Here is an 11395-nt window from a genome sequence, read left to right as displayed (position 1 = left end):
TGTGTAGGGTCTGTCGCTCCTGCCGCTTCTCTGTCCCGTAGCTGAAGCCAAAGTGCCGAGAGAACGGGGGGGAAGAAGAGCAGCGCGCTTCTCCTTTTTCTCTTGGAGTTTTATACAGCAGAAGGGGTTCTGTCTTTTCATAAATCACTGGCACACAGACTTGCTAGAAATAACACAGATTCTGCCATCTCAAGAACTTCTCTTTTATTTATTATTATATTTCAGTCCTTGGTACCCTGTTCAATTTATTACCTTTGTCTGGACCATGTACCAGGAGGCGACTGGATAAGCAGTCTTATCTTTAGGAGCTTGTCAAGCATGATATAAAACAGAACCTAGTTAAGTTTGGGGAAAAATCTGTTAATTGAGGATGCTTGCTATATTTTAAAAAGAGCAGAAAAAATACTGATTCAAGAGACATATTTTGTATTTTCAAAGTGTTTACATCACAAACTTTGACACATTTTTCTTTTAAAGACAGAGTAAAGGAGTCAGGAAATCTTACTTGTCCCTAAGGCACAAAGTTGTCTTCTGCTCTGCTTCCTAGCAGCCTTCATAGCTCTCTGTACCTGAGTGTCCCCCTTCTCACCTCCAAAAAAGTTTGGCCAGGACATTGCCAAGCTCTTGGGACTCTCTCAGTCTGCACTGCTCCTGGCTGAAGAGGCTCAAGAGCTGGGCCTCAAAAAACCAAGTCTGTAACAGAAAGCAATCAGAGAAGTAACAGCCCTGTTCCCCAGCCTGTGCCTTTTAGCAGAACAAATCCTTTTCATGATCCCATAGTTTGAAGAACAAGAAAACTCAATGCTTTCGCCATTGGCACACTTTTGTTTATTTTGACCTCATTCCAGTTGTCCCCCCTTCCCACCACCTCATAGCTCAATTTAGCAGGAAGAGCAATGGCCTTTAAAGCAGGTTAGGTTGTGAAGAGCAAAGCTTTCTCATTTATATTTCCCTGAAGGACATGGCACTGTCTCAGCAAGCTTTCGTTAGAAGGCTGTAAAGCACTTCCCAGGGCTCTTACCTCCCCTTGGCACTGCACTGAGGTATGGATGTAGTATAGCCTGTGTACAAAGCATGGAGAAGTTTCCATAAGTTGTTCCTTTTGGACATCATGAGACCCACAGAAAGCCACTGAGTGGCCAGATTACAAAGGGCACTGAACTCCAAACCAGAACTAGCCTGAGAGCAGGTTTAAAGTGAAATGTAGTACAGATTAAGACTTAGATTTGGCTTGTCAGTCAGTAGGAGAGTTAAAGCCTGGGCAATTGTGGTCCTGTACCTTTTGGAGGAACCTTCACCACACAGTGAGATCCACAGTCCATCCCTAGAGGCTATCAGCTGTTTAATAACCGAGAGATAAAAGAATGTATCTTAGAGCAGCTTGGTGCTGGTGCTTACGTGGCTGTAAGAAGGGAGAGCAAGCAGTGTGTCAGCAGAAGTGCTGGGCCAAACGGAGCAAAGTGAAATCAGGAAACACTGCTGCCCCTTGCAAGAGGGGGATCCTTCAGAATTTTCCTGGAAAGCTACTCTGAACCACTGCCATGGACAGAATGCTTATGCCAAGCCCAGCTCTCACCCCTTGGCATTTTCCAAGTGGCATTTTCTTTTGCTTCCCTGAGCATGGAGCAAACCTTCCTGCTTTGCCCCAGCCCTATCTTCCCTCCTTCTCACTTCTGCTCCCCATTCACACCAACATCAGGCAGGATCTTTCCTGCTTGCCAGAGGTGTGAAGCCAATGTAAATAACTTTCCTTTTTGCATTGAGGGAAAGTCTTATTATCAACCTGTCACATCTAGACAGCTGCCAAGATGTTTTATATGAAGAACTCAACAAATAGATTCTTGTCCCTCTTAGGAAGCCCTGGGCAGGGCTCTGGCTTCTGCCAGCAGCAGGACTGTAGATCTGCAGTTATTTCTCTCTCAGCTGAGCTTTACCAAAGCCAAGGATATGGGGGAGAATTCAGCAGCATAAAATAGTCTACCATCAAACAGTAGGTCACAAGAAAATAATTTCCCAGACTTTTAGCCAGAGATCTCAGAGGGAACTGACAGAGGAACTGCTTAGTTTCATCCTTGAAATGTAACCATCTCCAGAATTAGAAATTACTGGTCAGGAGAGACCCCAAAGCAGCTGGCATTCCAGAAGAGGAGGAAGCAGTACCCCTCGTGGATAAAAGAAACAAAGAGGGAATTTTGCACAACAGAACAAGTTTATCTGCTTTGAAATCCAGACAAGATGCTGAAAGAAAATATATCTGCCCCTCTGTGCTTGGAAGGTTCCCTCCACACATCACAGATTTCACTTCTAAGTGGAAGTGGTAGTTCTGGTACTGGTATGGTAGTGTTCAGGGGAGTTATACCTGTTGTTTCTGTGGGATGCTCCCTTGAACAGCTCTACTTCTCTAGTACTGAGTATCAACATGTTTGCTTGTAGTATGAGGCTTGATGAGGTCCCAAGCCCCAATTACAAGTCTAGCATTCAAATCCATGTGACTTTTGTCAACTTCGGACTCCATAAGCCTCTATGTATTTTGTCTTTCCTTACAGAGGGAGAGCAAAAAATACTTACTACACACAAATATAATTAATAGCTTGTCAGACCCCTTCTCACCTTACTCCCCCATCCTCTAAAGCCTGCAAGCTACCATAAACTACCTGTGGTGTGGATTTGACTTAATATGGTGACAAAGCACTTTGCTCTCTGTCTTGTGTCCCGCAGGGTATCCTCTGCTTTGTATGGTTTCATCTGTTTTGTATTAGCATTGACCTAACTCTCCTCAAGGTTATGCTGGTGGATCAGGAGCTGTGCAATAACAATAGCTGACATGGATGTAAAGCATGATTTGAGCACACTGCAGTGGGTCAGACCAACAAACCCTCTTCATGTGAGCATCCCTTCTCTTCTCTGTTTCTACAGTTGCCCCCAGTCACCTCAACACATCCTCTTCCATGGAAGGAACAATCAGTCTCCTTCCTCCCTGGAGCATTTGAGACAAGAGAAGAAAAACAGAAGAAACACAATACAGACATAACCTTTTTTCTCTCAAAACACTCAAATGGCAATTTGCAGCCAACAGCTTTTCTGTCAGGAAAGGAAAGCTATTATTTGAATACTCTTGTTCCCCAGCTGTGCTCCTCACTGTCTTTACAGCAGCAACTCTGTGGGGGAAGGTTTTATGAAAGTCAGAAGTGGTGAAGGGAGTGGAAATCAGGAGGTGGCAAGAGTCTCTTCTCTCATAATTTCCACCCTGTTCCTAAAGTCTACAAAGTGAGATAGAGTCTCATGGCCGTGTTACTGAGCTCTTGCACAAATCACACAGATGCACACACACTCACACTGCCATGAAAACACACTCCGGGCCTATGCTGATGATTTGTCTCATGCAGAACTGATATATTTTAAGATCTAATTATTATTGCAAAGTCATAAACATCGTGGAGCAGACTCTCAGCCTTTGCTCATCAGACTCTCAGCCTTTGCTCATCAATGCCCAACTGCTCCCACTGATACCTTCTCTTGGAGCAGCAGTTTGCTAGCTTCAGGAACGATCTGTCATTTTGAGCTTGGGAACTAACAAACCAGAAGAGGTTCAGCCCAGGATTTGACATCTCCCTGCCAGAGGCTTGGATTTGATGTCCAAATCTGATTCTGTGACATTCTGGGTGTTTGGATTCTAGTCCCATGTGAGCCCTGGCAGACTGCATGCAGCTCTTGCCAGTGGGTTCATGGCCTAGAAGGTTACAATTTCTGCTGAGGATCAATAGCAGTTGAAATGGGATCAGGTAGCTGCATGCAGAAGAAATTAATCCCATTTTTGTTCCTTATGCTTTGTACAGAAATAGTCACTGTCCCAGATGCAAGGATGCCTGCCTCATCTGCAGCAGTGCTCTCAGGAGGCATGCTCTGCCATCAAGAAGGGAAGCCAAGGCATCTTGGATTCCTCCAGAATTGTTGGTCCCTTCAAGCTGGCTAGATTAGGACTGTCTGAAAAAAGAAACACTTCAGTTGTAGCTTTTAAAGCCCAAGTCTGATGGGAAGGCTCCCATGGCCAGTGTGCTCTCAGGAGTCTGCAAGACATCACAATCTCCATGAAAGCTGGCTGGATGCTTCTCCAAAATCAGTCTACACACCTTGGCAGCACAGCCTGTCACTAATCCCTAGAAAACAACCCACTTTGATAGCTAAAAATAGATGCTATTTTTTTTAAAGAACAAATTAATTATTCCAAAATTTTTGCATATTGTAACTATTAAGGCTCTACAGCTGTCCTCAAATTAGCTTTTCACCTTTATTTACCCATTGCCCCACACATCAGTGATGGCAGAGTCTGACACATCCAGACAGGGCTTGCAAATTAAGTGGGCTGTGAACCTTCTGAAGCCACAGATGGGGAAGCACAAAGGTTGTGTGCAGAGACTTGTGCCATCAGTTTGTTGCTCACAGATGAACAACCCCAGCTGGAACAAAGGAATTCAGCATAATCAAACTCCAAGGAATGAGTATTTGGGTATTTCAGCAAATCAAATTCTGATCCCTCTCCCTTGTTAAATCTCCCCTTTTCCAGTGGTCATGGGCAGCAACGAGTTTTTAAATGCAGCAGAATTTCATGCCCTGGAACTCTGGAAAGGTAATATAAAACACAGATTGCTCTCAGCACAGCACTGTGGCTGTTTTGTATAGAATTCTAGTCCATTAGATACCTTCCATAGTTTTAGGAAAAAAATTCTTATTTTCTTACTCTACTTTCAGTTTAGCTTTTGTAGCATGGAAAAGAAATGAGACCCAAAAGCAAAGGATGTTTCCATTAAAATCAATGTGCTTGCTCCAGTGAGAAACCATGCTGAATCAACACACATTGAGTCTATTTATCACTATGAAAAGACTTTTTGTGAACGCCATCTCCATTGGGGTCATGCCAGCTTCCACTGAACCTAAATAAAAATATATCTGATTTCACCAGAGGCAAGATCTAGTCTGCAACAAAAAGCCTCTTCCTGTCCAGCTGCAGGAATACAAGTCAAATCTCTGGGACTTTATAATCTCATTACAAAATATCGCTTTACTTGTAATACATATTGCCTTACCTTGTGGTACTTGGAGCCTACCCTTGCAAAGATGCTGGTTAGAACAGCCTTATAGTTAGTTTGACTAACTATAGTCAAACTAAATCAGTTAGATTTCTGAGCTTGGTTGGCGCTCAAAGGCCAAGGGAAAAAATAAAATTAAAAAAAATTCTTATTTGAGCTCAGCTGTGCTTCAATTACAACCTGGAGCAAAAGCTCAGGTTGGTTTCCTTTTATCCCAATGGCCTATTCCTTCTTTAATCTTCTTTAATCTTCTGTTAAAGAATCATTGCTTTCTAGTTGCAGGGAAACAAAGTAACTAGACTGGAGGGAATGGGTAGACCTTACATCAAGCAGAGATGCGTTCATAAATATTGATAGAAAATATGCTAAGTATTGATAACAAGCACCTGATTATCTTTACCTAAGAAAGTCTTGGTACTTCTCAACTTCAGCTGAGTGTGTCCACTATTTTTTTACATTTTGCCCCAAACCATCTGCCCCTGGCAGATCTTTTAGAACCCGATACTATCTTCACAAGTCAGTCACAAGTCATCTTTGTTGAGCTCTGCCCTGAAGAAGGGCAAGAAAAATGAAAATACTCACACAATCTGCAAGTCCAGCTCTGCTTATTTGATTTCAAGTTCATTTCCAATCTGGTTAAGCTGTCACCAGGGAGAAAGGGATCTGATTCCATGCAATCTCATCCATACCTCCTCTCCTATTGCTGTGGCTGCATGATGACTTCTCAGCAAACAGTCCTGTTCCTCAGGGTCTCTGCATAACTTGCTTAGATAAGCCCCATCAAATTATGTTCAAATCACACTAAGATAAGGGAAAAAAAAAAAAAGAATATGCCCCTTTCATACCTGGATTTTTTTATTTATTTGCTTCTAATAGAATTGATCATCCAGAGGAATTTCAGTTTTTCCCTCTGCAATTTGAGTCAAATCCTATCACTGAGCCCTGCTAAATTTGTTTCAGTATTAATATTGCTGTCCCCAGCCTGGTGGGGATGTGCTAAGTAAATATTGCTGAGCCCCAAATCCAAGCTGAGGAAACCAAAAAGGGCTACAGAAAAAAGCTGAGACATCCCAGTGTAACTCCAGTGGGAGCCTAAGGCTGGAAGAGGATGAGACAAGCGCAGAAAAAGTACTGCCCAGATCTTGCTTGGAAAGGAAGGGCCGGAAAAGTCCCTGCAAGAGCCACATTTGCAGACACTGACACTTTTCTGTATCATAGAATCATAGAATTGGCTTGGCTGGAAGGGACCTCAGAGATCATCAAGTCCAACCCTTGACCCACCGCTGCGGTTGCTAGACTATGGCACTAAGTGCCACATCCAGTCTCTTTTTAAATATCTCCAGGGACGGAGAATCCACTACTTCACTGGGCAGCCCATTCCAATGTCTGATCACCCCCTCTGTAAAGAAATTCTTTCTAATATCTAACCTAAACTTCCCCTGGCACAACTTAAGACCATGCCCTCTTGTTTTGTTGAAAGTCATCTGGGAAAAGAGACCAACCCCCACTTGGCTACAACCTCCTTTCAGGGAGTTTTAGAGAGTGATGAGGTCTCCCCTGAGCCGCCTCTTCTTCAGGCTGAACAGCCCCAGCTCCCTCAGCCTCTCTTCATAGGGTCTGTGCTCGAGTCCTTTCACCAGCCTGGTTGCCCTCCTTTGGACCTGTTCCAGGACCTCAATATCCTTCCTGAACTGAGGGGCCCAGAACTGGACACAGTACTCGAGGTGTGGCCTCACCAGCACTGAGTACAGGGGCAGAATCACTTCCTTGGACCTGCTGGCCACACTGTTCCTGATACAGGCCAGGATGCCCTTGGCCTTCTTGGCCACCTGGGCACACTGCTGGCTCATGTTCAGCTTCCTGTCAATCCAGACTCCCAGGTCCCTTTCTGCCTGGCTGCTCTCTAGCCACTCTGTCCTCAGCCTGTAGCGCTGCATGGGGTTGTTGTGGCCAAAGTGCAGGACCCGGCACTTGGCCGTGTTGAACCTCATCCCATTGGAATCAGCCCAACTCTCCAGTCTCTCCAGGTCCCTCTGCAGAGCCCTCCTGCCTTCCAGCTGATCCACACTCCCCCCCAGCTTAGTGTCGTCTGCGAATTTGCTGATGGTGGACTCAATCCCTTCATCTAAATCATCAATGAAGATATTAAACAGAACTGGGCCCAACACTGATCCCTGGAGGACACCACTAGTGACCAGCCGCCAACTGGATGCAGCCCCGTTCACCACCACTCTCTGGGCCCGGCCCTCCAGCCAGTTCTTAACCCAGCACAGGGTGCTCCTGTCCAAGCTGCGGTCTGACAGCTTTTTCAGGAGAATGCTGTGGGAGATGTTGTCGAAGGCTTTGCTGAAGTCCAGGTAGACCACATCCACAGCCCTCCCCTCATCCACAAGGCGGGTCACCCAATCATAAAAGGAGATCAGGTTGGTCAGACAGGACCTGCCCTTTCTAAACCTGTGCTGGCTGGGTCTGATCCCTTACCCATCCTGCAGGTGCTGTGTGATTGCACTGAGGATGATTTGTTCCATAACCCTGCCAGGCAGTGAGGTCAGGCTGACAGGCCTGTAGTTTCCTGGGTCTTCCTTTCGGCCCTTTTTGTGGATTGGCGTGACATTCGCCAACTTCCAATCATCTGGGATGTCCCCAGTGAGCCAGGACTGTTGGTAGATAATTGAGAGAGGCTTGGCGGGCTCTTCTGCCAGCTCTCTCATCACCCTTGGGTGGATCCCATCCGGTCCCATAGACTTGTGGGGATCCAAGCAGCTCAGTAGGTCACTGACTGTGTCCTTCAGGATTACAGGGGGGCTGTCCTGCTCTTTCTGTTAAGAGACGTGCTGGAACCATTGGTCTCTAAATGAGAGCAATCCTAGGGCCAGAAAGAAATAGAGGATGACAATGGAAGGTCAAATGGACAAGGGAGGTAAAATCACACTGAAATAAAAAGAAATGAGCCCTTTTATTGGACCCATTCTGATGATACACAGGTGAAAACATGACAAGTGCTGCTCTGACAGGTAATTCAGGCTGGCTGTTACTTCAAAATGGCTGTTTTTCTAAAAAGAAGCTTGTCATCTCATTTCTGCCTGGCTGGAAAAATGGGCACTGTGGAGAACAAAGTGGCCAGGAGACATTACACACACAGGCCAAGAGCTTGGAGCTTTTTGGAACAGCAGCAGAACTCAGGTCACCTTGGGGAACATGTCTGTGGGCAAAGCACACTTCAACAAAGACTTCTTCCCTTAATTCAGGGCAACTACAGTTTTAAATAAACATCTTCAGTATGGAAAGGACTCTTTCAAATTTACTACCCCCAAAGGACACAACAGTGAGCAGAAACAGTTCCCTACAATAAGGATACTGCTCTCCCTTTCACTTCATCACATTTCCACCTCTCCTTCTCTGTCTCCAAATGCAAGAGGAAGGAATGAGCCAAGAAGCTTCCTATTACTACTGCTAGGTGGCTCTCTGCGAGGTTCAGACCTCTTGGTCCCTTATTATCTTTCTCATTATTAACCTGATGCCTCAGAGACTGAGTGGAACCTTGAGGACAGATCCCATATGGAAAACAATATGAGAATCATAGGTCAGAAAAGACCTTCAAGATCATCAAGTCCAACCGTCAACCCACCACTAAACCATGTTCCTAAGCACCACATCTACACATCTTTTAAATATCTCCAGGGATGGTAACTCCACCACTTCTCTGGGCAGCCTGCTTCAATGCTTGACAATCCTTTCAGGGAAGATATTTTTCCTAGCATCCAATCCAAACTTTCCTTGGGACACCTTGGTCATTTGGTCTTGTCCTTTCACTTGTTACCTGGGGGAAGACATTGACTCCCACCTCACTACAACCTCCTTGCAGGTAGTTGTAGAGAGTAATAAGGTCTCCTCTCAACCTCCTTCTCTCCAGGCTAAACATCCCCAGTTCCCTCAGCCTCCCCTCATAAGACTTGTGCTCCAGACACACTGGAGATTTGCCACCCTTCTTTGGAAATGCTCTGGCACCTCAGTGGTTTTCTTGTGGGGAGGGGCCCACTAAGGGTGAATACCATTGCTCCCTGGTTGAGCTGGGAGAGCTTCAGGGCCCTTCTTGTGCAAACTGTCACTCTATGCCCTTGCTAATTTGACACATTTGACCATCTTGATGGTGGCCCTCCTGGTCACTGATTCTCCTCAGGGATTTCTTTTGTGGAAGGGGGGGTGCCTTGTCTACCATTAGTCCAGGCACTGCCCAGGCCTCCTCACCCAAGCTGCAGGCTCCAAGCAGGTCTCCCCACTCCCCTGAGGTTTCTCCAGTTCAAGAAATCTTCTGGGGTGCTGGTGGATGGAAGGATGACTGTGAGCCAGCAATGCGCCCTTGTGGCCATAAAGGCCAATGGCATCCTGGGGTGCATTAGAAGGGGGGTGGTTAGTAGGGCAAGAGGGGTTCTCCTCCCCCTCTGCTCTGCCCTAGTGAGGCCGCACCTGGAATATTGTGTCCAGTTCTGAGCCCCTCAGTTCCAGAAGGAGCCGGAACTGCTTGAGAGAGTCCAGTGCAGAGAGACCAAGATCATAAAGGGAGTGGAACATCTCCCTTGTGAGGAAAGGCTGAGGGAGCTGGGGCTCTGCAGCCTGGAGGAGAAGAAGGGGTGACCTCATTAATATTTATAAATTAATTAATAATAAATAAAATTTATAAAGTGCCAGGAGGATGGAGTAAAGCTTTTCTCAGGGGTAACCAACAGTAGGACAAGGGGCAATGGTTATAAACTGGAGTGTGGCAGTTCTACCTAAACACTAGGAACACTTTTTCCACTTTGAGGGTGACAGGGCACAGGCCCAGGCTGCCCAAGGGGGTTGTGGAGTCTCCTTCCCTGGAGACATTGAAAGCCCACCTGGATGTGTTCCCGTGTGACCTCCTGTAGGTGACCCTGCTCTGTCAGGGGCAGTTGGACCAGGTGATCTTTCAAAGTCCCTTTCCAACCGCTAAATTTCTATGATTCTCTCAACCACCCTGGAGTGCTCAGCTGTTGGTTGAGCTGCTGGATTTTCCAGCTGAGGGCTGGTGTTGGTCACACCACAGCTACACTTCCCACCACTGCTCCCAGCCCTGCCCAGGTCTCCTCAGCCACCACTGTCCCAGCTGAGGGCTCCTGCTGCCAATCCTCAGCTCAGTGACTAAGGGTTGCTATCAGTTACACTGCTTTCAAACCTCCCCTAAGATTTAAACACATTTAAAGACTCCCCATAATCTTTAAACACCTCAGTCAGTGTGTGGAGGACGTACACCTTGGAGCATATGGCACATGTGCTGAGTAGCATCATAGATAATGCTGAGTAGCATCATAGATAATGTTGATAATAATGCTCTACAGCACACCTGAGCTGGGCTGCTCAGTTTGAAACTGAGGAGTGTAATGCAGGCCTGGCTGCTGTGTCATATTTTTAATGTGCAACATAAAAAAAGTGAAGATGTAATGGGTTTAATGTTTTCAAATAGGCTTCCAACTGTGCCACCTGGAAGTCAAGGAGATGTGGGAGGACAAAAACCAAACTGTTAGGTCATAAAAGCTCCAAGAGAGAGCCAGCTAGCATTTCACTGTCCAGGTCTCTGTTCTCCAAGGTGCCACTGCCCAGAGCACCCTGTTATCTATGAAAATGCTCGGGATTTACTCCTTCAAGTTGCTACAGGCAGCAAGTTTCATGCTCTTGGAGCAGACTCAACAGATTGGCTCTTGGTAGGGAATAACAAGTCCTGAAGACAAACCAACAACTCTACCTAGTATCACAGCTATATGAGACTAGATTTATTGTTCATACCAGTTCTACAGATTCGCTGCCTAGGTGCCCCTACAAGCCTCATCCTGGAGGTGATTTTACATCTCTTCCACAAGGGATAGCACAAACTATCAACCTGGGTTGATAGGGGGTTGTGGTCCACAAGTGGTCTTATGGAAGACATTTGGTAAAGTAAATTGTACACAAGAGCCAACAGTCTTCTCCCTTTCACTGCCTCTAAGGAGACCTTTGCTTCTTATCAGAAGAGCAAGAGAAAAGATATTCCTCCAGCACATAAATGACCCCTCTTAACCAGGGCAAGGAGATGAAACCACATGAAATGAGTTACAAACATGAGTACTTCTGAACTCATCTGTCTGCTGATAGGATTCAGGCCTTATTCCAACCTGCAAATGGGATGTGCTTCACTAGCTTTAAATCACTCAGCAGGTGATAAGTGGTTAAAGCCTGAAGCCCTGAGGTGCCTTCAAAACATAATTGCTTATTAAAATAAAACAATAATTAAGTGGAAGACATGGAACCCTGCG

This window comes from Heliangelus exortis, chromosome 11, assembly GCF_036169615.1.
Source record: "Heliangelus exortis chromosome 11, bHelExo1.hap1, whole genome shotgun sequence".
NCBI lineage: Eukaryota > Metazoa > Chordata > Aves > Apodiformes > Trochilidae > Heliangelus > Heliangelus exortis.
The sequence above is the reverse complement of the archived record's forward strand: the minus strand, read 5'-3'. Positions refer to the sequence as shown.